A 23,097-nucleotide genomic window follows, 5' to 3' on the forward strand; every position below is an offset into this window, starting at 1 on the left:
CAACGGCGGCTGTAGGGACGGAGGGACAGCAACCCACACAGGAACAAGGACAGCCAACATGCACACCACAGCACCCCTCACCAGCATCACAGTGCCAGCCACGGCCCCCCCTGCAGTTAAGTTTTAGGCTTAAGAATGAAGGGGGGGGGGGGGGAATAATCTTGGTTTGAAAACAGGGAGGAGGGGAGAGTTAGAAGGGCAATTCTGCACTAGTAATTAAAAAAAAAAAAAAAAAAAAACCACAACACAGGTCAAAAGACATTCCAGGAAGGATGAAGAGGGCACCAGGCCAAGGAAACAACAGAGACCCTGCATAGAGGAGGGCAGTAACTGATGAAATGTCACCAGGAAACACCCATAACAGACAGGTCGTTGAGCAGGCTTATCACAAGCTGTAATAGCCTGAAACCGGTGGCTGCCAGTGCCAGGAAGGTACAGTCATTGCTGGAGTCACCAGGAGCACAGATTAGATAGGGCACCCTGGAGCCAGCACCGCTATCGGAGAGCAAGGGTCCCCCCAAACACCGCCCACTGGTACGCACGCTGACGCACTGCCTCCGGTCTCCCTGTACTGCTTTCCCCTTTTACACCCACAGATCAAGTCAGCCTCCAGAAAGGCTGCCCAGACGCACTTCCCAATCCCAACGGTATTTTATTTTCACACAACTAAGTAAATATTTGAAAGGGTGATGAAGCCCCACGCCATGCCCAGGCGCTGCCCGTGCCCAGCCTGTCTCTGAGCCACAGGGAATCACCAGATTTTCAGCAAGAAGGGGGTTGGCTGCATTAAGTGCTTGGCAACTAAATGGCTTGAAATGCAATTTTAAATGCCTATTTCCAGCCTCCCCCTTCCCATACACACGTACCCTTCGTGGTGAAGCCAGCAATGGCACCTTAAGCCAGTGGTTATGCCAGAAAGAAGCAGGAGCTGCCTCAGCCAAAGCTGCACCCAAACCCTCTTTGCTCACCCGCCTCTTCTGGGGCCAGCTCTGCAACCCAGGGTAACCGCCGGGTTGGTTAGTGACAGCTACAAAATAAACGTGTGCTCTGATGCAGTTTCTTGGCAAGATACTCCCGTTGCAATGACAGTGAGAGGCAGCGAGGGCTGCTCCTGCTCCGAAAGACGGGAAATTCGCCCTAGCAGATCCCCAGGGGATATGGCTCAAGGAAAAGCTGGCATTTTGATGTGGCACCACAGGCCAGAAACAAATGTAGCTGAAATTCCCCATGCAAAGCCTTACACCCAGCCCTAAAACCTTCATATACTCGCACTTGGATTCACCTCCTGCTCAGAGCTCAGCATGAAACCGCATCGCCTCCCAGCACCGGCAGTCTGGCCCCAGCATCCCACCCCGTCACAGCAGCTTCGCCAGACAGCTGCAAACCAGGACTTACGGAAATGGGGTTCCTGAGGAGAAAAAAAAAGAGTCGGTAGAAATGGGCTATTTAGGGGTTAGTGGTGAATAAGCGAGGGATGCAATCAGGCTGGCATGGCCTTGGGGTCTAGGGCAGGATGCACGGGGCAGCTCCGGCCCAACCTGCCCGTGCAGGCCAGGCAGAGGGCAAGTCTCCCAGATGACCACGGCAAGACGTAGAAGTTGGGCAGCTTCTCCTTCAGCTCATCAGCCCACATCACAGCTCTGCCTCGGTTGCAAAGGCGACATATTAAGGGTTGATGCTTGGGGCATACAGCTCCTAAGGACATGTTTATAACACCTTGCCCCAATGACAGCATCCACCCCAAGCCGCAGCCAGAAGTGCAGTGAGGCTCTACCAGGAGGCAGCACAAACCAACACATCCGGCGACAGGAACAGCATCCTCCAAAGCCAAGCAAGCACAGCAGAGCGCAGACTCACAAGGGAGAGCGACATTGCCTCGGCCATCAGCAAATGGTGAGGGTTAGAGACCGCGCAGCTCCCTTTCCAAAAACCCAAAAGGCTAATCAAGAGCCAGGGCACAGCTCCTCTCCTCTGCTCAGAGCAAAGGGTAGCTGAAGCCACTCGAGTGGAGATGTTGATCAGGACCAGGCTGTTGGTAAGGGAAGGGGGGGGCCGGAAGCTTGCACCTTCCAGCTTGCGTGGAGTTTGAGTCAGTGGCAAGGCATAACTCGCTGATGCCGAACAAATAATTTAGCTTTCTACTTCATTATGCCTTCTACTCGCTGGATAAAGCGGAACCAGGTTTGGTGAAGCATGAAAGAACAGGAGACACACAAATCAGCATCCAATCCCTGCTTAGTTTAAGGAAGAGGGAGGTTTGTCGGGCACAGTGAAAGCGCCGTTTGTTCCCCGCTCCCTCGGCGGGCAGACAGAGCAGGGCCTCGCCACAGCCACATGACACAGCTTGCTGGGTCGGACTTGCACGGAGCTGCAGTGGGAATCCTGAACAGACTGTCACAGCAGCCACCATCCCAGGGGAGCGCGAGCGCAAACAACACCAGCTTTGTTTAAGGCAGCAGTTGCCTTTTCACATATTAACCCCTTTACTCGGATGATTAAGGAGCTACCTGGCCACAGACGAGCTGTGCCATCAACGTGCCACACACCCAACACCAAAAACCCCCCACAACCAGACCGACCCCAGGCCAAGGGATGAGAGCCCCTTCTCCTGCCCCCAGAATGACCTGCCACCATGAGATAAGCTTCACAACCCCAACCTTGTCCAGAACACGCAATTCATTTGAGTCAGAAAATCAGATTGAAAACCCATTATTAAAAACACTTCACTCCCCATACCCACACGGTGCTTAAATTAGCTCCATGGGGCCACCGTGGCCAGGGCTGGGTTTGGACCAACATTTGGGAATTGCTGTACCGAACTCAAACCTCACTCCTCGGTTTACTTCATTTTTGATGGGCAAATTGGCCACGTTTTAAATTTATTAAGCCTGACCTGGCTGACCCTACAGAGCCCAGGGCCCCTGTACCCGAGAGGCAACATTTCCCAGAGCCATACTGCCGGAGCCACCACCAGCGGAGGAAGGAGATGCCGACCATCCCTGCCGCTGCCCTCTGCCAGGGGAGGAACACGCACACGTGCATGCTCGCGGCACACTCGGCTTGAACCGGGGTTTAGCCAGAAAGCAAATCTCCATGTTGCAAGATATTGCTAATCTAATCACATAGGATGATCTCGAAAATTACACTGGCCTTCTGCCTTTATTTCATTTGAGCACACAGTACTTCAGACCACATACACGCAGTGATAACAGCCCGGCTACAGCCGCTGAGCAGCAGGACAAGGACAGGAGAGGGATTTTTAGCTGCTGTCAAGTGGTGGGGGGAGATGCCCTTTTTCCTAGAAATTTCCAGCAGACCCTCACTACCCACACAGAAAACGAGCAAAATTTAAGAATCCATTTGCCCAAATGACTGCCTTAAGATTATTCTTGTTAGTTCGTTAAAGGACAAGTCAACCCCGCTGGGATTTAAACACGTGGAAACCATCATATCAGACCTACAGCTTGCCACCAGCTGGAGCAGAGGCACAAGGCTGTACCCCAGGGCCAGTGCACCCCTCGGGATGGTGCACCCCAACCTCCCTGCTCTCAAGCAATAGGGAGGGCAAGTGCTCGTCCAAGCCAGGAGTGGATGCAACAACTTCAACCAGGGAGGTAAAGTCCAATTATATAAATAAGTGCTGAAGGCTTCCTGTAATCATTTATCTGTTGGTATTTTTGGAGCACTTCTAATCAAGAAACAGCTGACTCTCTCATGGAAAATTAATTTTACCATGATGATATGTACTAGAAGAGGCAGCAGGATAATTTGCAACTCAGGAGTTGATTCGGAAGAGGTCTGAACATGACCCACGCCAGCTACCGACACAGGAAGGATACAGACCTGACACGTCTTGCTCCTAACCCCAACACGCTTCCGCCACCTGTGGAAAGGACCTTCCTCCAGCATCCCCCGGCACGGGGGATGGCGCAGTACCCCAAGCCCCATGCTGGGAGAGACAGCCGTCAGGGCTGGGGTCAGGAAGAGGGGCCAGGCAGTTCACAGCAGCCCTGCATGCCCACAGCAGTATCAGCGCCCAGCACGGCGGCCAGGCTTTCCTGAGGAAGGAGCAGGTCTTCCTCTGCTTTGAGATTTAGGGCTTTCTGTCACATTGAGCATTTTTCCCAGTTCATTAGTCCATCAGTGCTGCAGAAGTGCAAAAGGGCTGTTTGTGAGTTTATCACGGTCCCACTGCAACGTGCAGCCTTCTCCTGCCGGCACCCGGGGCTCTGGAGCAGCTGGACCCCGTCCCGGCAAGGGCAGCCACCACAAGCCCCTGCCCTGCCCCGGGAGCACACGTCTCAACCAACAGAGTCATAAATCACGTACAAGCAGGGAAACGGCTGCTGAACAAACAGCTTTGCCAGACGTTCAGAGCGGGTACAAAGCGCCCAGCAGAGCTTGTGGGATGCCTGTGCGTGGGAGATGCAACAGACACTCCGGAAGGGGTGAAGGTCCCACAGGCAGCAGGGATGGGTGCTCAGGTCACACCCAGCCAGGGCTAGGAGATCCTGCCCGCTGCAAACACGTCCCGCGGGGCCCAGAGACAGCAAAACCAGCAGTCATGTCTACCTTAAGCCTTTTGTTAAGCTCTCCCAGCAGATCCCCAGCATCAATTCAGCTCCATTAGCATTAGCAATACAAAGAGGTTTAATCAAACTAAGCCTCCAAGGAACAGATAGACAATCATGATAGTCTTAACTCATAAACAACCTAACTAGGAAATTTAGCAGCATCCCATCGCTAATATAACATGAGACCTCTGTCTCTATTAGCCTTCCAGTGGCATCATATTCCCCAGACCAACAGAGTGCCAGAACAATTAAATAAGAGGTTCCTATTAGTTTTAGAGGATTTAATATTAATGCCATCACTGTTACTTAGCCCTTCACCTATAAATAGCACAGGAAGGAATAATTTGATACATTAAGTGGTCTAAGAATTAACAGTGCAGCAGCAGCAGCACTGAGCTGTTAATTACAAACCACCCGTCCCCAAAATTGTCAAGTTCGCAGCCTGCACGTGCGCGAAGCAAGCGGGAAAGATGGGAGACTGCAGTGATGCTCAACCAAAACCTGAATATGGGGAATTTGCATCTGAACTGTCTTAGAGAAAAATGACCCTGGGGAGGCTTCAGGAAGGGGGAAGAAAATTCAGATTATTCTAATAGTCCCTAAATGTTTTTAATGTACACATTTAAGATGGCAATTTTCAGTTGCAACCCCACAGCTGGCTGAGCTAAGGTGTTAGTGCAACTCACTTTGAAGAGCACTGCACCAATTTTAGGATACCCAGCAAGAGGAGTACAACATGCTCTGCACACACAGGAAAACTCGGAAGGCCAAGGGAACTCACAGAGCGTTTGCAGCACCAAAGCACCCATGGAAGGAGCCCTGCACCCCGGCAGCAGCCAGGGCTGGCAGTGGGATTGAGCCCCAGGTATCCCAGGGGCAGTCACACCCACCGGGACAGCGAGCAGCCCAGCACCAGTGCATGCAGTGCCCGACTGCACACAGGCGATGCTGCGGGTGGGGAAACCAGAGGACGCAGTTTACCCGTGCACCAGGGCAGGAACACCGAGGATGGCTGTAAGATCACACAGGGCTTTGCAAATCCCAAAAGCAGCTCAACTCCCAGGCTCCGCTGCAATTCCTCTTCACGAGGAAGGGCGTAGTGACATGTGCAGGCTGGAGCATAGAGCATAACAAGCATTTGCCCAAGTTAAATATTACCCTTCCTAGCGCGATTTGGACTCTCCTACTTTAATTGCAGTTCAGGAGATGCAATTGCACATGACTGCATCTCCTGTTTATCTTCCATCCCTCCCTCTTCGCTGCAATAGGCAGCTCTCCTCATCTACAGCCAGCCTGCCCTCCCCATTTCGCCTCTCTTCGCCAGGGTCAGCGCAGCCGCTTCCAAGGAAAAAAAGAGAACATCAGCTGCCAGCAGATTTCTCCGCACGCAGAGCATAAAAGCACAGCACTCGCTGGGCACTTGTGGGCACCGCACAGTTAAATGCGCAATAAAAGGCTCTTCAGCAGGTGGAGTGAAATGGTTGCTAACCTCTCCTCTCCGGCTGGCAGCAATCGCAGGCTGCTGCTGGCTGCCGACAGCAAACATTTACAGTTCAGCGTTTGTTCCTTAGGTTCATTAGGAGACAAAGTGGTGGAAATTCCTGCATCCCAGACACCATCTCAAAGCAGCAGGAATCCTGACGCCTGAGCCCGATGCTCATGTAGGATCAGGATGAGGAAACAGAGGGAGAGCTTCGGTTGAAAAAAAATAATAAATAAGAATTAAGTGAATGTTTGGGCAAGCAAGGGAGAGGAAAAGCAGGCAGATACTCCCCAGCGCTGCCCCTGAAGCAGGAGTGCAGGGAAGGACATGGGCTGCTCGGGACAACTCCCAACTCCTCATCTCCTGGGTGATGGGCATCGGCACAACTGCAGAAAGGAAATCCTCTACCGCAGGCCACCCCCACCACCAAGCTGGGCATCCTACTCATCAAACAAGCAGCCTTAGGACGTGCGTGAAAAAGGGGACACGTGGGGTGGTACTGCCCAGGAAATGCATTCAATAGGGAGTTTTCATCAGGGCTGTCCTTCACCGGTTGAAGCAATCTAGAATACAGACAGACCACAGCAGAGAATAGGAGACAGGTTGGATTTGGATTTAAAATTTCTACATACATCACACACCATTTAAATAGATTTTGAAATCACTGATTTGTTAGTCTTCCAATTTAGGAGATGAACCATACCCGTTGGAGAGTATAAGTTGTTTTTACCTTGACAATTTTAACAGAGTAATGGATTTACTGACTCAGTTCACACGGTACAAGCTGCACTGTCTGAAGCTTTAACACCCTGACTTTGATGGAGGAAAATGATAATAGGACCGTTGTTTAGGATATTCCCAAAAAAACAAAGACCTGATTTTTCAAGCATGTTTTACAAGTTCAGCATGGCTGAACAAAAAGGGTTATCACATGTACAAAAAGGGTTATCACATGTACAGCCTCACGTTTGCTGCAACTGAGCTGTTCCAAACGGGGGTCCGAGATGTTGTTTCTGGTCAGTGGTTTGCCTCTTACACCAGGCTGGACCATCCCAGTTAACACGCATGAAACAATACACCCTCCCAGTTGCCATGCTTTAAATGCAGGCACAGGATTTGTGGTTACAGCATCCAGGACAGCATGCGTTCCTCGCTGAATTCAGCAAGACCCGCAGCACATCTTTCACCGCCATTTATGGCTAAAGCAAGGTCCAGCTCTTATTCACATCTTCTTTGTCTCTGGAAAAAAATTAGCGTGGGGAAAGTCCTGCTCCCTGCCTAGTTTGCCCATGATGCACACACCCCAGGGGACCCACTTCTTGTCATCGGAATGGCAAAACCCAAGGCAGAGATTTTCACCCCCGTGGTGGGCTTCCCTCTGCCAAGCCGCTGGCTGCTTCGCGTCTCCGACCTTGGCAGAGCAGGGCACGCCAGTGGGGACACTCGCCACGAACCACCCCCCGGGAGGTGCAAAGCAGGTTGCAGAGTGCAACCCTCTGTCCGTACTAAAGCATCTACCCTGGTGATACCCAAGCACCACACCACAGGATGACTACTCCTATCAGCAGGGCAACATCCACCACCAGAAGCCGCAGGCTCTTGTCTGACCTGACGTTGGGTGTTTCAGCTCCTCACTGGGGCTAAAGAGCCCAGACCCAGCAGGAGCACACGCTGCAATACTGCAGTCAGTACCTGCCAGTGAAAATAAGGTATCCTGCAAATGCTTCAGCCCTGAAAGTATAAAGGCTGCTTTGCAGCAAGCACAATTTGCACCATAGAGACCGAATCTAAGGAGAGATCCCTCTGTAGCAATACCCCAAGACTGTCCCTGTTGTGGTTTCTTTTCCATACATTGCCAAGTACTGGGAAACCAGCCATTTTGGCAGCCAGGGAAGGAGCCCTGCCACAGCCCCACCTCCATGCTATGCATCAGCCTGGCTTGTCTGCTGGAGAGCCCATCAGCCCTTTCAACTCCTAAAAAATTCTCCAAGCTGAAATTCTTCAGTCACGTGGGATTATTGTTGTCCCAGATTTTAAAAGGCAGCAGCTTGGAGCTCCCTGCCAAGGGTACTTTCACCATACAGTGCCAGTAAGACCCACAGCAGCTTGGCCCTCGCAGTACGATTACAGAGTTGTTCTTGTCTGCAGTAATTGAAGACTGTGCTGCAAACAGTCAGTACAGCTGCTGTGTTTTTACAGGATGAAAAAAGCTATCAGAAAGAGGATGCAACTTTGAAGTTCCAGTACACAGACCACTACCTATGAGATTCTGTAAGAACTCTGATGTCCTAAGACATTTATTAGCTTTGTTGTGAGCTATATAACCTTGGAATACCTAACATTTTTGATATGGTTTTCTTCCACCTGACAAGCAAACTGGTAATACAGCTGCTGTGAACAAATTAACCAATTCCATTATCAGAGTAGGGAATGACTTCATTGGAAACAAGTTCATAGATAGAAGGATGAATTATTTTGCACTTAACTAAGAGACTACACATCACATCACAGCCTGGGTGATGCCTTCCTGGGTGTCAGCAGAAAAGCAATGGCACAAGAGGCAGTTTGGGATGCCTTGAATAGGACAAAATGGAAAAACCCTTCTCTCCATCACCCCACGCCGCAGACGTCTGCCGTGCGCTTTGGGACCAGACCTCGGCGTGTGCCAGACCCCTCTCCGGGGACAGCAGGGCAGGGAAGCGCCGTGTCCCATGGCCTCCCCCCAGGACCACCCTCCTCTCCCTCCCTCTGCTGACGCATCCCTCCTGCCCAGCCATGGCAAACATTTATTAACAGCGCTGCCAGCCTGGCGCCAGTCATAAGAAAACCCTAAACCTTATCACAGGGAGGGGGGGTAAAGTGCCCTGGCATCAGAAACCAGATTCGCACCGCCCTTTACCACAAGTACCACACAGAACTGTGCCTAACACACTACCAGTAAGTTACATATTAATCCTAGACAAGCAGAAACAAGGCTATTAAGTGAGTGAGCTCAACAAGGGATAAGAGCGTCCGCAGCCCCAAGCTGTGACCAGGGTTCAGGATCCACCACGGGGTGATGGGGACATCGCCAACCACCACAGACGGAAAGCTTGTGGCCCTCAGACTCCCACCCCACCAGGTTTTGCTGGGTTTATACGAACGGGGGAAAAAACCCAGTGCAAGTACAGCGATACAGCATTTCAGCCCCTGGCGCAGCTTGCCTGTGAGCAGGCTGCGGGGATGGGGCGCTGGGCACCAAGCCCGGCTGCCCACAGTCTCCCAGCAGCACAGGGCACACAGCACCCTGCCCATCCCGTTGTGGGCAGGAGGTGGCCATCGCTGCCTCCTCCTGCCCCAAGCCACTAGCACTTATCTCTGCAATGGCTCTGCAATTGCTTGGGGACTTTCAAGTCGAAGTTCTTCTGTATCACCCCACACACACACAGCTCAGGAAAGGGACAAGCACACGCGAGGGCACACTGGAGATCAGCACAAACCCCCTCCTTCCATCCCTCCCCCCCCAGAAACACCTTTAAAGCTCAGGAGGGACAAGCACACGCGAGGGCACACTGGAGATCAGCACAAACCCCCTCCTTCCATCCCTCCCCCCCCAGAAACACCTTTAAGCTCCTCACACCCAGCAGCAGCAGTTTCTTTAAGAGACTTTGTGTTTACCGAGGGATCTGACCGCTCACTCATTGATAGGAGCAACAGGGCAGGGGGGAAAAAAAAAATAAAAATAATCAATTCCAGCCTGCCTGCACCCAGAACGCAACAGGGCAGGGGGGGAAAAAAAAAAATAAAAATAAATAATCAATTCCAGCCTGCCTGCACCCAGAAGCCAAGCTCTGCAAACAAGTTAAGAGTCAGACATTCGGCTACCTTGGAAAAGATAAACATGCTGGGAACAGGAGGCCAGCGCTCCCTGGGTTGAGCAGCCCCCCCAGCCCTGCATGGGACATGTCCTCCCCCCATCCCCAGCTTGGCCACGCTGCCCCAGCCTGCCTACTGCACAAACCCCTTGGGATAAGGAGGCAGCACTTGGCAAACGAGGAGGGGAATTAATTTCTAACAGGTGGGCACATCCCTCGGTTTGAGTTCAGGAGCAGGGTTTAGACACAGTGGCTCCAGGAGCTCATCCATGGGGGGCTGGCATGGGCATACAGTGCCCAGAGGCTGCTCCAGCCCCTACCACAGCCTGCAAACAGGGCACGGGTGGGCAAAGAGCGAGGCAGAGTGAGAGCTGGGGAGCAGCTCAGTTCTTTGCCACCACAGCACAAGGGTGGGCTCTCGGAAAGCCAGGAGCACTCTGGTACCCTCCTGCACGACCAAATCCCAGGGGAGAGGCAGGGTGAGACACCGCAGCCCAAGAGGATGCTTGGCCTGCAAATGGGGAGGGTGGGATGGCTCAGAAATATGACCGTTAAAAGCAAACAAACATCGGCCACCTCCTGCACCGAGGCAGCGCCAGTCCCTGTGGCATCTCCCTGCTCTGGGCTTTCAGTCTCAGACACAGAGAGGGAAGTCCCTGTGCTCACCTGAAGCTGTGGTGATCACAGCATGGGCTTCCCTGCCCTTACCCAAGCAAAATCCATGACCGTACACAGAGCCCAGAGGTACCAGCTTCCAATTTCTGTTCCCTCTTGCACCCAGCTCCCATTTAAGAGTCTCCTTGGCCTCCATTCCCCACATCGCTAGTGGGAAGTTAAACTCGCAAGTGCATCAAGCATGCTATGAGGTCTTGGGGATGGCACGTTTCCTTTGTGTCCTAAAAAAAAAAAAATACACCAGAACACCACGTATCTCAATGTGCATCTCATGAAGACGCACCAGAACAGCTCCCTGGTGGTCTCAGGGCCAGGCGCAGGCACCACCGCATCGCCTTGGCAGGCACCGGCAGACCCCACGCAGAACAGCTGGAAGCAAAGGCAGCTTCGTCAGGGGTTTAAGAACCTTCTCCTTTCCCTCTGCAAACATCCTCTCACTTCAAATGGGCAGGGTTGGCTATTGCAGATACCCCCGGGTTTGGGAGGGCTGCAGGGAAGAAGCTGGGCAGGCGGCAAGGGCAGGACTCCTCCAGGCCAGGGCAGCCCCGAGGGGCCGCGGGGAAGGAGCTGATCAGGGCTGACATCCCACGGACCCTGCCCACGCCAACCCCTCCAACCCACCGAGCATGGCACCAGTCTCCAGCAATGCAGCAGCCCACCCTCCTCCTCCTCGCCAGGGCACCAGCCTTTCCCTCCACGGTGGATAACAAGATTTTAGATTACACCAGTTTATCCACTCAAGTTACCCAATTCGTCCATGTCATGTTTGCTTCTCCAAGGTATTACAGCTAAACACCATCCTCCTCTGCTCCCCCCGTCCTCCACGTGGCCGAGCCCTTGGCAGTGCTTTGCAGACACAGCCCTACAAATGCCACGATGCTCTTCAGCAGCATCCTGCAATTTGGGGGGGGGGGGGGGGGGGGGGGGGGCGGCGGGGGGTGTTGACCCGCTCCCGAGCCAGGTGCGGATGCAGTGTCCCACATGCAAAGGTGGGAAACAGCAGAGAAATGTAATACAGGTTGCTCTTCTGCAAGTACAGCCTTTCCATGACAGTAGCAGAGTCCTCTTCCATCAATGCTGGTTTTTAGCCACTTTTGCAGGCTCGGGAGCCGAGCTGGCAGGGGAATCCCCCAGCTGACTCCAGGAGCCCACTGTCGCACTGGGATGGAAGGACACAAGCCATGCAAAGGTGGGAAACAGCAGAGAAATGTAATACAGGTTGCTCTTCTGCAAGTACAGCCTTTCCATGACAGTAGCAGAGTCCTCTTCCATCAATGCTGGTTTTTAGCCACTTTTGCAGGCTCGGGAGCCGAGCTGGCAGGGGAATCCCCCAGCTGACTCCAGGAGCCCACTGTCGCACTGGGATGGAAGGACACAAGCCTCGTGTGGGCTCTTCCACCTGCAGGGTTTTGGTACCCATCAAATGCAAGTGACTCCAAGAGCCCCAGCCGCGACCAGGAACCTCCTGTGCCCTCAGCACGGCCCAGGGACATAGCAGCTGCAGCCCAAGGCAGGGTAAAGGATGGTGGCTGGGGGAGGGCAGCATGGGGGAAAAGGGTTGGTGTCAGCACCCGCTGTGAGCCCTGCTTTGCTATCAGCTTTCTGCAGCGCAGCAGCAAACGAGACAATTACTATGTTGACTGGCGTTTTTTCTCTTTTAATTAGGTGAAAGCAGGGTTAACCTAGAGCACCCTGAAGCTGGGCAGCCCCCCCAGCACAGCTCCCTCCATCTGCTCCTACCCCACAGCCCTTCCCAACCCGACGCACAGAACAAGCAACCCTGGAGCTGCTTAACCCAGGTACCAGCAGACACCCCACTGCTGTAGCCTAGAAACTGTATGACCATTTGATACAACCCAAGACACCAGAAAGCCGGCACTAATGGGATGATTGCAAGCTAGCAAGCCTGCCGAGGCCTCTGAAACACAAAAGGATGCTTGACCAGTCCTTACCTGTAATTACAAATGCAAATTAGGGCAGGAGGACACACAATGGGCTTGGGCTGCAGGAGAACGGAGGCAAAGCCTCATTTGCAGGTTTGATTCACAATAAATTAAACACGGGAACGCTTTGCACCCAGCTGTCACACACGAAGCTCAGCCAGCCCCGCACGAGGGCTCAGGCCACGTCTAGGAGAGATGGGGCAGCCAGGGCAAGGGACACCCACGCCTGCAGCACAGCGGCGACATAGCTGAACTTCTCTTTGCTGCACCATGCAGCAAGGCAAAAAACACAAGGTAGTCTGAGAGCAGGAAGGGAGAGAAGTTTGCAAAGCCTGCTTTAAGAAAATGGGAAGGAGCAGCGACGCTGCAGGGATGGCGACGCTGCAGGGAGCACCAGCACCTGCTGCTGCGCGAGAACCGCACAGTTTGGTTCACCTCAAAGAAGTAGTCGCCAACATCTGTCCTCCAGCCCCGACTCCTCCAAGCCATTTGGTTGGGGTATTTTCTGTTCTGCAGGCAGTACCGACAGTCATGTTCATGGAGCGGGAGAGCCGTGAGCTGCAGCTGCCCTCCTTATGTCAAATGGCAGCAAGATGAAAGGTGGTTACTGGAATAAACTTTTCTTTTTAAGAGGAAAGGTGATTTGAATAGCCAGCGTATTTTCAGCAGCTTGCTCAGCTAAGCTGGGACAGCTCACCACATGGAAATGAAGCGGCACAGGATGTGCTTGCAACACACTGACCGTGGACACAGGGACAGGGCACCTGCGAGCACCAACACACCTCTCACAGCAAAAAAAAACCCTAATCTTGCAAGAAAGAGATAGCCTTGCACCTTGGACACCCTTGCCCTTCCACTCCAGGCAGACCCCGGCAAGCACGACAGCTCTTAACTGGAAAGTCATTTTGAACCTGCCTCAATATCTGCTTATAGCAACACTTCCTTCCACCCACCTCGGCACACGTGCAGAAATAAACCCTGCAGAGCAGGTCTGCTGCCGTGTCTACCACCCAGCCGTCCCCCCACCCCACGCACCGCTCACACTGCTGGGGTGCGGGCAGGGGGCCACGCACCTCCTCGCCCTGTGCCGGGACAGGCTGCCGGCAGGGCAGCACCTGCCCATGCCGAGCGGGAGCCCTGCGGCCGACAACCCGCTACCCCGGGAAAGAGGGAGAGCTGCTCTTGCTGCAAGATGTGGGTTCCCACCGCACAGCGTGCCTCCAGCACAGCAAAGGCCAGAGCAAGGAGCAAGTGCCTCTAGGCTACAAGAGCAGCAAGAAACATCTTCTGCTTTATTCCTCTGCAGCCAGCATGAGCTCCTCTGTGGCCACAGCCAAAGCCCCACAGGGTCCCAGGGCAACACTGCTGTGGGGACCAGGACAAGAGGAGACGAGACCCCCCGTGAGCTCCAACACTGCTAATGGCCACTGCAGGGGGTTGTGAGGCTCCTTGTGAAAGCACTGGAGAATCTGGTCCCTGCTGCAGAGCCACACAAGCTCACACACACAAAAAAATAATTAAAAAAAACCAAAGCTGCTTTTCTAGAAGGTGAAAGCCTGACTGCCAAAAGCCAGAGCATCTCCCTTACCTGCCAGCATGGAGCTTTATATATCTGGAAACGTGGTTGCAAACTGAAAGCTAGAAAAGGAAGCCTTTTTCCCCCAAATCCCCCAGGATGATGATGACCAACAACATTTGCATACTCCTGCCTCCCCACGGCTTCAAACTTTTCCCATCTGGTTTTGCATTTGGTCACTGCTGCAGTCTGAAGCCTGCCTGCTGAACTACCCAGCTTCTTCGAAAGCAAGCCCCGCCACACAGGAAAACAGCTGAATAATGTTCTCGCTCAATAGCTGGTCTCCAGGCCAGCATTTTCAAGGGCTTTGATCCATTTCAAATACGGCAATAAGCTTAGCCCTTGATTAAATACATAGCATAATCCACCTAAATCTTGTTAGCTGAGAAGCAAGTTGGTTGTCTCACCAGTTGTGGGTGGCATTGCTTTTTGCCGCCAGGCAAATGGGGCTGCCTGCAGCATGAAGGTGCCCCTTGGGTGCACATCCCAGGCAGGCAGAAGCACTGGGGCAGGTGGCAACCGCAGCAAGGTGGCACACCGCTTGCCACCACCGCTCCAGCAAGCCCATACAGATTCAAGATGCAGAAGTTCACGGGATCCTTCTGCAAAGCTTCCCCCCGTAACGGGCAAAAGCCACCCATGGAAAGAGCTTGCCCCCTCCCCGTCAGAGGGCACAGGCAGGGTGCCTCCAGGCTCACCCTGCAGCCCCAGCAGTAGGCACCTGACAGCCAGCAAAGCCCTAAAAAATCCACAGCAAGAGAAATCACTGACCCTGAGGAAGGGAGCCAGGCTGCAGCATGGAAGGAAGATGCGCTGCACCTCTGGGGGAATTTCACACCATATCAGTCATGCCTCCCCTTCCTCGGGAGGGATGAATTAGTAGCACAGCATTTGTAGGGTCCTAGCAGAAAGGCCTGGGTGCCGAACGGGAAGCACGCCACAACAAGGGCGACCATCCCCGCTGCTGGACAGGCAAGAGCCTGGCTCTGGGCGAGATGGAGTCGTGCAGCCAGGGTCAGCCTCACACACGCATCCTGCTCCCAAGGGCAGCATCGCTGTCTGGCTGCTCCAGTCAGCTCTGGCCAGCTGTGAGAAGTAAAAGCAGCACCACGTCCCTCCCGGGTCCCAGGCTGCCTCTCTGCACTTCCCAGTGCAGACGCCAGCACGGGTGCACACGTGCTGGTGCCATCCCCAACAGCGGGACATGGGGGAACGAGGCAGTTTGGGAAGTCTGGCAAAAAGAAACCCTCCTTCCCCAGGTGAGCCCTGCTCCTCTCCTGCTTGGGTCTGGGATAACTGTATAAATTCACAGGTGAGTCTTTCAAAGCGCACAGAGGCAGAACAGCGAGCGGGGGAAGACTATGAGGATGCTGTTTCCCAGCCCCAAGGACGTTCTTTCCCAGCCTGAGACTGCGTGACCCCCGCTCCCCACCAGCGACTCCCCCTGCAGCCACTTCCACCCAAACAGACAATCGCACTACGATGTGGGACAGGAAAGATCTGCTCCTGAGATTACAGCGTATTTATTGAGTCATCAGAAGACAAATTCCCTGAAAAGCGCTCTTGTTCCCTATTTCTCTCCAGGTTTTGGACCCAGCAGGTGGGGACCGGCTCCACGGGGAGGTAACCCCTGGGGACTCATCCCAGCCCGGGGGCAGGAGCCCTGCAAATCCCTGCTCCATCAGCAGCTCCGAGGCTTCCTGCAGCAGCCAGGCACGTTTCAACAGCCAGTGGAAGGATTTTGAGTTAATTTAACCATGTTAACATGTTATGTGGTTTCTGTCATCTCAATTACCTTAAAAAGCCCAGGCACAGATCTCAGGGGGAGTGCAGGGAAGAGGAAAAAAAAAATGATTTAAGAATTAGTAAGGGAGGCGGGGGTGGGGGGAGGTCTTGGGTACAATCCCAAAGCACAGTCTCAGGCAGATCAGGAAAAAAGACTTCACAGGATTTCAAAACCAAAAAAAAAGCAACCAGCAGAGGCAATACCTGCTTTAATCAAATACTAGCCAGGAAGGCTCAGCAGAGCAGATCTCGCCAGTCACCAGCTGGCATAGCAGGAATCAGCCTTTTGGCATCGGTATCCTCGTTGCCCAGAGCCGGGCAAGGGAAAGGGCTGCCGGCAGAGGAGCCAGGATGATAAACGACAGCAGTCGAGCATTGCAGGGGCATTTCACCACTTCAGAGGTTGCTGCTATAACAATCTTCTCTGACTCAGCAGTTGAAAGGAATGCCGGGAAAGAAGCACCATTTAAAAAAAAAAGGAAGTCATGCATTATTAATATGGACTCTGGCAGAAAGACATGAGTTGGAAAAACACTGAAGAAAAAAAAAATGACTGCAGAATAAAAGGAAGCTGCATGTGTGGAAGCATTTCACACTCCTGCAGGAGCTGCTGCGCTCGCAGGGCTGCTGCAGCCAGGGGCCACCCTGCACCCCTCCATGGGGTCCCCAGCTCCAAGGGAACCCCACATTCTCCCTCAGAGCAAGTTCCTGCAGCCCTAGTGGAGAAAGCACCACACGCCTTGGGCATGGCCCACACTAGTTTCAAGCTCCAACAGCTCTGGGCTTTCCTGCCATGGAATACAGCCATTTTAGCCTGTTTATTTCCCTGTGGCCTGTGCATCACTTGCTGACTCCCAGCAGCTTCCCCCCTTTGCTTCCCACCCCACGCAGCCCTCCAGCCCTGCCCTGGCAGAGCCCCAGCCACGCCACCCCACGCTCCCGGGTATTTTAGCAAGAGCAGCCATTGCGCAACACACCCAAGGCTCCCGTACCACAGCCTGCAGCCTCCTGCCAGCACACCCACTGACGCAGAGGGCATGAAAGGCAGGAACGGAACTGAAATGCTTTCCTTCTCCTGCCAGGTAGGTGAGGAAAAAAAAAAAAAAAAAAAAAATCAGTTACTACTTGACTACCTGGTACACTGCAGTGTTTGCTTTCCTCTTTCATTCTGTATGCTTTGTACTTTTTTTTTTTTTAGAGGCACTTTATAAAAGTTAGCATTCATGTAGCCATCTTCACCACTCTCCATCCAAAATCCTTGCTGAAGACACAGCCTCTCCCAACCTGCTGCTGAGGGGCAACGCCATAAATTAAGAGTACGCACTCCCCTATCGCAGGCATCACACAGACCTCCACCAGTTTGTCCTCCTCGTTGCAGGGTAACCCTCTGATCCCTGCACAGGAACCTTTTGGCAGTGTATCAGCATATTTAAAGGTTCAGCACAGCTTTGTCCCCAGCCTCTCCAAAGCAAAGGAGGTGCCTAATGCAGTGCCAGGATTCAAGAGGTTCCTTTGATTGTTTGTATGGCGATAGCATTCAAGTAAAACTGATCAATTATTTTGCCATAACATTCCCTAGATATGCAAACAAACACTGGCTGAAGACTGCTTATACCATAGTCCAACCTGCAGCTGTGCAAGGGGGTTTTTTGCCTGTATTTGCTTTCTTCTATTACGTCTGCAGTGGCATTCTCCATACAGAAATTTCCCAACCTTTACTTTTCAGATTAGAAAGGCACAGGGAGGGAACAACTTTGCAGACGCCGTCTCACACGCAGCCCTCCCACAAGGGGCTGGGAGCACGCAGTCCAAGTATTGCACAGACATGCACCCGCTCATGGGGGCAGGAAAATAGCAGTTTTCTAACATAGCAAGCTCCCACCGCACAGGGAAACTGAGGCACAACCCAGATTAAAAACCTATGGTGCTATTTGAACCCACATCCCCTGGCAGCAGCCTCTCCCCTGCAGCAAGAGCTGGGGGGATGGGTGCCTGGCTAGGGTCCCCCCCATTGCAAGGGACACTGGCTGGCACAGCCCACAGCATCTTCGGAGGAGCCCGGGGACGAGACCCACACAGGGCAAGGGCTCTGGAGGGGTTCGTGCCAGCCTGGGAATGCCACACGCAACCGCAGGCTTGCAAAGGGAAGAGCCCATTGGTTTTGCACCTCAAAACCAAAAGCCTAAAAAAATGAGCTTTAGGAAGTCACACTCAACATGGCAACATGCTTTCACCTAAAGCCCAGCCCAAGCAAGCGCTAACCCCCTCGCCTCTCCCACGTGGCCAGAGTGAGGTAGGAGCTCAAACTGAGCTTCTTGCACCCCTGAAGTAATATTTACATGCTTTAAAAAAAACAAAGTGCCAAAGCAGGTGCACTAAAGCTTGTGGCCTTATACAAAATACCCACAGTCACTACAGAGCACAAGGGATTCCCCAAACCTGCCTGCCCCCCCAGGCACAACAGCCCACTCCTTCACTTTAGGTCTCAACAAAACCAGCAAGCCCCAGAAAATTCTTTTTTGTAATGGAAAAAGGGCACCACCGTCCTGCCCGTCACACTCCACACCATAGCTGTACCCATGAGGACGCCTCCCTCCGGGACGGGGGTTACACGTGCTGTCCCTCCGTCACCCCTGGGACCCTTCCAAGCAGCAGACAAGAATGGCCGAGAGCAGTTTTCCTGCCGGGCACTGACATCACCCCTCAGCTTTTCAGTCTACCTTTCCTTTCAAAATAGTAGCAGCTCCAGAGTAACGCTAAAAGCCCTGGCGTTTTTAATGTTCTCAATTTCATATTCTCCAAAAAACACAGCCACAAACATCTCAAAAATTTCTGATTTGGGGTTTTTTTTGCATTTCAACAGCACAGTCCACTATACATTTTCTGCTCCATCTCCATCCAAAACAAATAATACCCACAGTGTTTAGAGCAGGTGCTAGAAAACCTTCAAACACACATTAACCATCCTAATGCACCAATGTTCAAAAAGCTGTCAGACAAAACCATGGTCAGAACAACAGTCCAAATGCAAAGGCGAAGGAAAAGCCAGTATGAAAACAAACTTTACTAAAATAATCCAGCAAAGGTTTTGTCAAAGTAAACACACATTTTATTGTAACAATGATGCTTTAAAAATAAAGCTGTTCAGGAAAAGATTTCCCTCGCTCTGTATAGCTGCGTATCAGTTTCTCTTCCAGACTATTCATCCCTTGATGCTGCCACAGGGAGAGCAGAGGGCTCTGCGGAGCCTTACCCAGTCAACATCACATCGGCCCCAGCCAGCACCACCGGCTGAGGGTCACCGGTGCCACCCTTGTGAGGTTCCCCAGAAGTTTCAATAAAATTAAGCATTTAAAGACTCCATGCACTGCTTGGATATTAAAAGCCACCAACAGTAACAGCATTCAAATAGGAACAAGTGCAAACATACAGCTCCCCACATTGCTCATCTCCATTCCCTGCCGTAGTCCCTGGGGTGTTCATCGTACCCTGCAGAGCAGATGCTGCCTGAGTTAATGCAATTAATGAGTCCACCTGGAAAAGAGGCAGACTATCAGCTCAGGAAACAAAGCAGCAGTGTCAGAGCCCTTATCTCCACCAGAGCCGGCAGCTACCTGAAGAGACTGAGCGCCTGCTGAAGTCCTGGCCTTCCACAGCTTCCCAATCCCATGAAGGATTTCAGGTCTCCTGGAAGTCTGGGCTGACAGCACTAATGGTTTTGCTTTAAGGTTTGGTGCGTTGCAGATCCTTGAAGTTTTGAAGCATTTAATTTGCAGGAATGAACCAGTACATGGAAGCTTTTGTGACTGCTGATCAGCTTCCACAAGCAGGCCTTCCAGAGATAGACAGATGAAATGTGAACTCTTCACACACTCTCTGCAGTTGCAACACCCAGCGAGCCATCAGCAAAATAAACCAAACCAGACATGCCTGACAGACAACACGGGCGCTTACAGGCAAAGAAAACCTAGTAGTTCATCTGCCCTCAAAGAAACCTTGTACTTTGTCAGCCTTGACCAAAAGGTGGTCTCTAACCAATGCTCTGCACCACCAGCGCCTCAGATGCATTGGCACAGGAGCAGCTCTGTGCAAGCACGGCTGCAGCCGCTCTCCTGCCTGCACAGGCCTTTTAGGAGACTCAGTGCTGGAAGAAAGCGGTACTACCAAAGGAGCTATTTCCCACAGCCGCCACCAGTCTCCTTCCACACGTAGCACAGGAGATCCTGAGCTCAAGTTCTCGTATCAAGGAGCGCTCAAGGATTTCTTACTACCCCCAGTCACTGTCAGATCCGATGACTGCAAAAACCTCAGTGGGATACACTGAGGAACTGGGCTGTTCCTTCCTTAGGTTGTGAAATGCTGCTTGGCAGATCTTTCGGGGAGAGGGTAGCGCTGCCAGTGTTTCATAGCAAGATACCACAATCCCTTACACTGCAGAGGGAAGACCTAGAAAATGAAAGCCAGGGCTACAACAGCACAAACCTCATTTCTTTATTCCGAGCTCACCTTCACCTTCTGTCCCTGCTCAGGCAGTGCCCAGCCACCCAGCAAGCCGCCAGCAAACCCGAAAGGGCACCTGCACCCAGCCTCTGCCCAGCCAAGCCAAGGCCGCTGCGGCCCACCGGTGTGCTTCTCGGATGAGCTGGGCACCAGCACCCTGCCACAGCCAGTGTCCCCTGCCCCCTCGCTTGGGACTCTGCACTGCCAGCCCCCTTCTGCCTTTCTCTCCACCAGCCGCTGAGTCTAACCAGGCTCCTCCTGCCGACATCCCTTATGAGAAGCGCACAGAAGGCAAAAGCAGCAGCTACCCACTACCCCACACGACCTCCCCACTTCCCTCACCCAGACTTGCCAGCCCTGGCCTTGTGTCACCACAGTGCCATCCCCCTTCACAGGACCACAGCCACCACTCTTCCTCTGGTCCTCACCACTGAGAGCAACTCAACCACTTGCCACAGTACCATGGTCCCCTCAACCTAGGGAAAGCCAGCAGCAGCAAAATCTTTTGCCATTTTCACCCCTGGAACTCCTCTGTGCTAAGATTTGCCAGGGTGATGCATTAAATAACCGAACCGGATCAGCCACATTTGGCCATACAATATTCTTGCAAGGGACCAAAGCAGCAAACGAGCTGCACAAAGGAAGCTGTTCATCTCCACAGTACTGCTCTGCTGTCCACTGAAACGCAGCGTGAAGGAATAGCGTTTCAAAGCACTCCTGCCTATCAAAATCAAGTTCTTGCGCCACAAATGTAATTCAGGGCTAACGCTGCTACCTCATGCCCTGTACGACCGGTCAGGAGCAATTCCTGATAAGTTTTGAGGAAGTAAAGCCAGAATGAATTACAGTGCTCTCACAAAGGTAACAATCTTTCACCCAATAATTTAAGTTCTCTGCATTATTTTCCTACATCAGATCCAACCAAGTAAGACCCCTGTGCAAACCTAAGTTAAAAAAATAAAATAAAAAGGCTCCAACATCTGGAGAGACAATAAGGGAAAAGCCAAGAGCAGCTACACAAGCACCAGGGAAGGTCCCTGACCTCCCTCCTCCCAGCCATGCAGCAACCACCCTCTCCACGAGGACCAAGTCCAAGGTCTCAGAAGTGTCTACTGTTGCAGCGAGAGTTATCAAGATGAAATGGCTACTTGCAGTGCAAGCAGCTTGTAAAAGCATTACTGTTTTCAACCGCAGGAAGGAATTCCCCTGATTTCCCAGGCCCTGTTAAAAAAGGGAGCACAAAACCAGCAAGACGACATTTTCAGGGACTGTAGCTTAGCTCCTTGGAGGACCCTTGCTCTAACACCAGGGTCCAGGCATGACAGAGTAACTCTGGCAAGCCCATTTCTGCACATCCCTTCGGGAGAAGCGAGAGGCACACAGGGCAGTCATCCCAGGAGGGCGAGAGCCTCAGTGCCAGGAATGAGCCTTGCAAAATAACTGGCCGAGGTGCACACTGGATTCTGGAGCAGGACAAAACGGTTTGCCCCATGCCAAGCTCTGCTTATTCCAAAGACAAGGCCAGTGCGATTGCACATAATTAAAGCACAGTCTGTCTTGCAGCCCTTTACCCTGCTGCTGCTCACAAGACCTTTGAGCAAGGCAGCGAGCAAAAGCAACCTCCCCACCCGTACAAGCATCGCCTCATACCTGCTGCCTCGCAGGGCTTCCCGGCAGGCAGTGGGGACGCGTGCAGATACAAGAGCATCTCCTGGAGCCTCCAGCCGCTGCGTCTCCACCAGCCCTGCCGTGCCTCAGCCCCAGCTCACCACGGAGCAGAACAATCGGCCGCCTCATCCAGCACACAATGGCCATGATGAGACAGACCCACATAATCACCCCAGCCACGGCAGGGACAAAAGCGAGCAGGCGCCGGGGAACCACGTCGAATAAAAGGGGACCCTGCTGCATTTGTGCCATCAGCTGGGTCTCTGGCAATTTACTTTCCAAGGTGGCTTTGGGAGCCCAGGGATGTAAATTGTTAGGGTGGTGTGTGGGGAGGACACACGGGTATTGGATGCGAGCGCTGGGAAGGAGGCGGCACTGGCTGTTTACATTGGATTGCTCTGCACAAACTTGAGGCCACAAGAAAGTTTCAGTTCCATAGGAGGAAACCTTGGCGAAGGACAGAAGCAAGGAGCTACCCCAGGCATCGCATAAACCAGGGCACAACGCAAACATAAGCCCCAAAAGCTCTGGGCTCCCTGTGGGTACCAAGCATGGCGATTTGCTGACAGTAAACATTAATTTCTTCCTGCATTTCCGTCTCGAGCAGACCGAAGGCACGCTGGCGTTACCTGGTTTGCAAAGAGCCAAACACAACAGCCGGCTGGGCTACAGGCCAGTGCCGGGGTAGGCAACCCAGAGCCCAAGCTGGGCTCCCCATCCCCAAAGGGCACCAGGAGCAGTTTTCCAGCTTTTCCAGCCAGCAAGGGAGCCGGCAAGTGTGCCAGCTCCACGCCAATGCGCTGAGACAGCACCCAGAAGTGCAACTGTCCCAGTTTTCTCCTGGCACTGGCGCACAACTGCTCAAACACAACAAGCCTCAGCAACGCCAATGAATTTTTTCCCCCCCTCAAACCAGGGGCTCGGGGACAGGCTCGGCCCAGCCCTGCCCTCCGCCACGGTGGCAGCACACCCTGCCACAGGAATGCCCAGATCCTCGCTGCCGTCCCACCGCCGGGCCGGTCCCAACCCAAAGGGGCTG

General features: G+C 53.0%; 1 protein-coding gene across 1 annotated transcript in view; it reads right to left on the reverse strand.

The window, feature by feature from the left end:
* B4GALT5 (beta-1,4-galactosyltransferase 5) overlaps positions 1 to 23,097 on the reverse strand; it is a 44,240-nt gene that overhangs the window by 11,620 nt on the left and 9,523 nt on the right. The window lies entirely within an intron of this gene.

This window comes from Aptenodytes forsteri, unplaced genomic scaffold (assembly GCF_000699145.1).
Source record: "Aptenodytes forsteri isolate BGI_AS27 unplaced genomic scaffold, ASM69914v1 Scaffold374, whole genome shotgun sequence".
NCBI classification, from domain to species: domain Eukaryota; kingdom Metazoa; phylum Chordata; class Aves; order Sphenisciformes; family Spheniscidae; genus Aptenodytes; species Aptenodytes forsteri.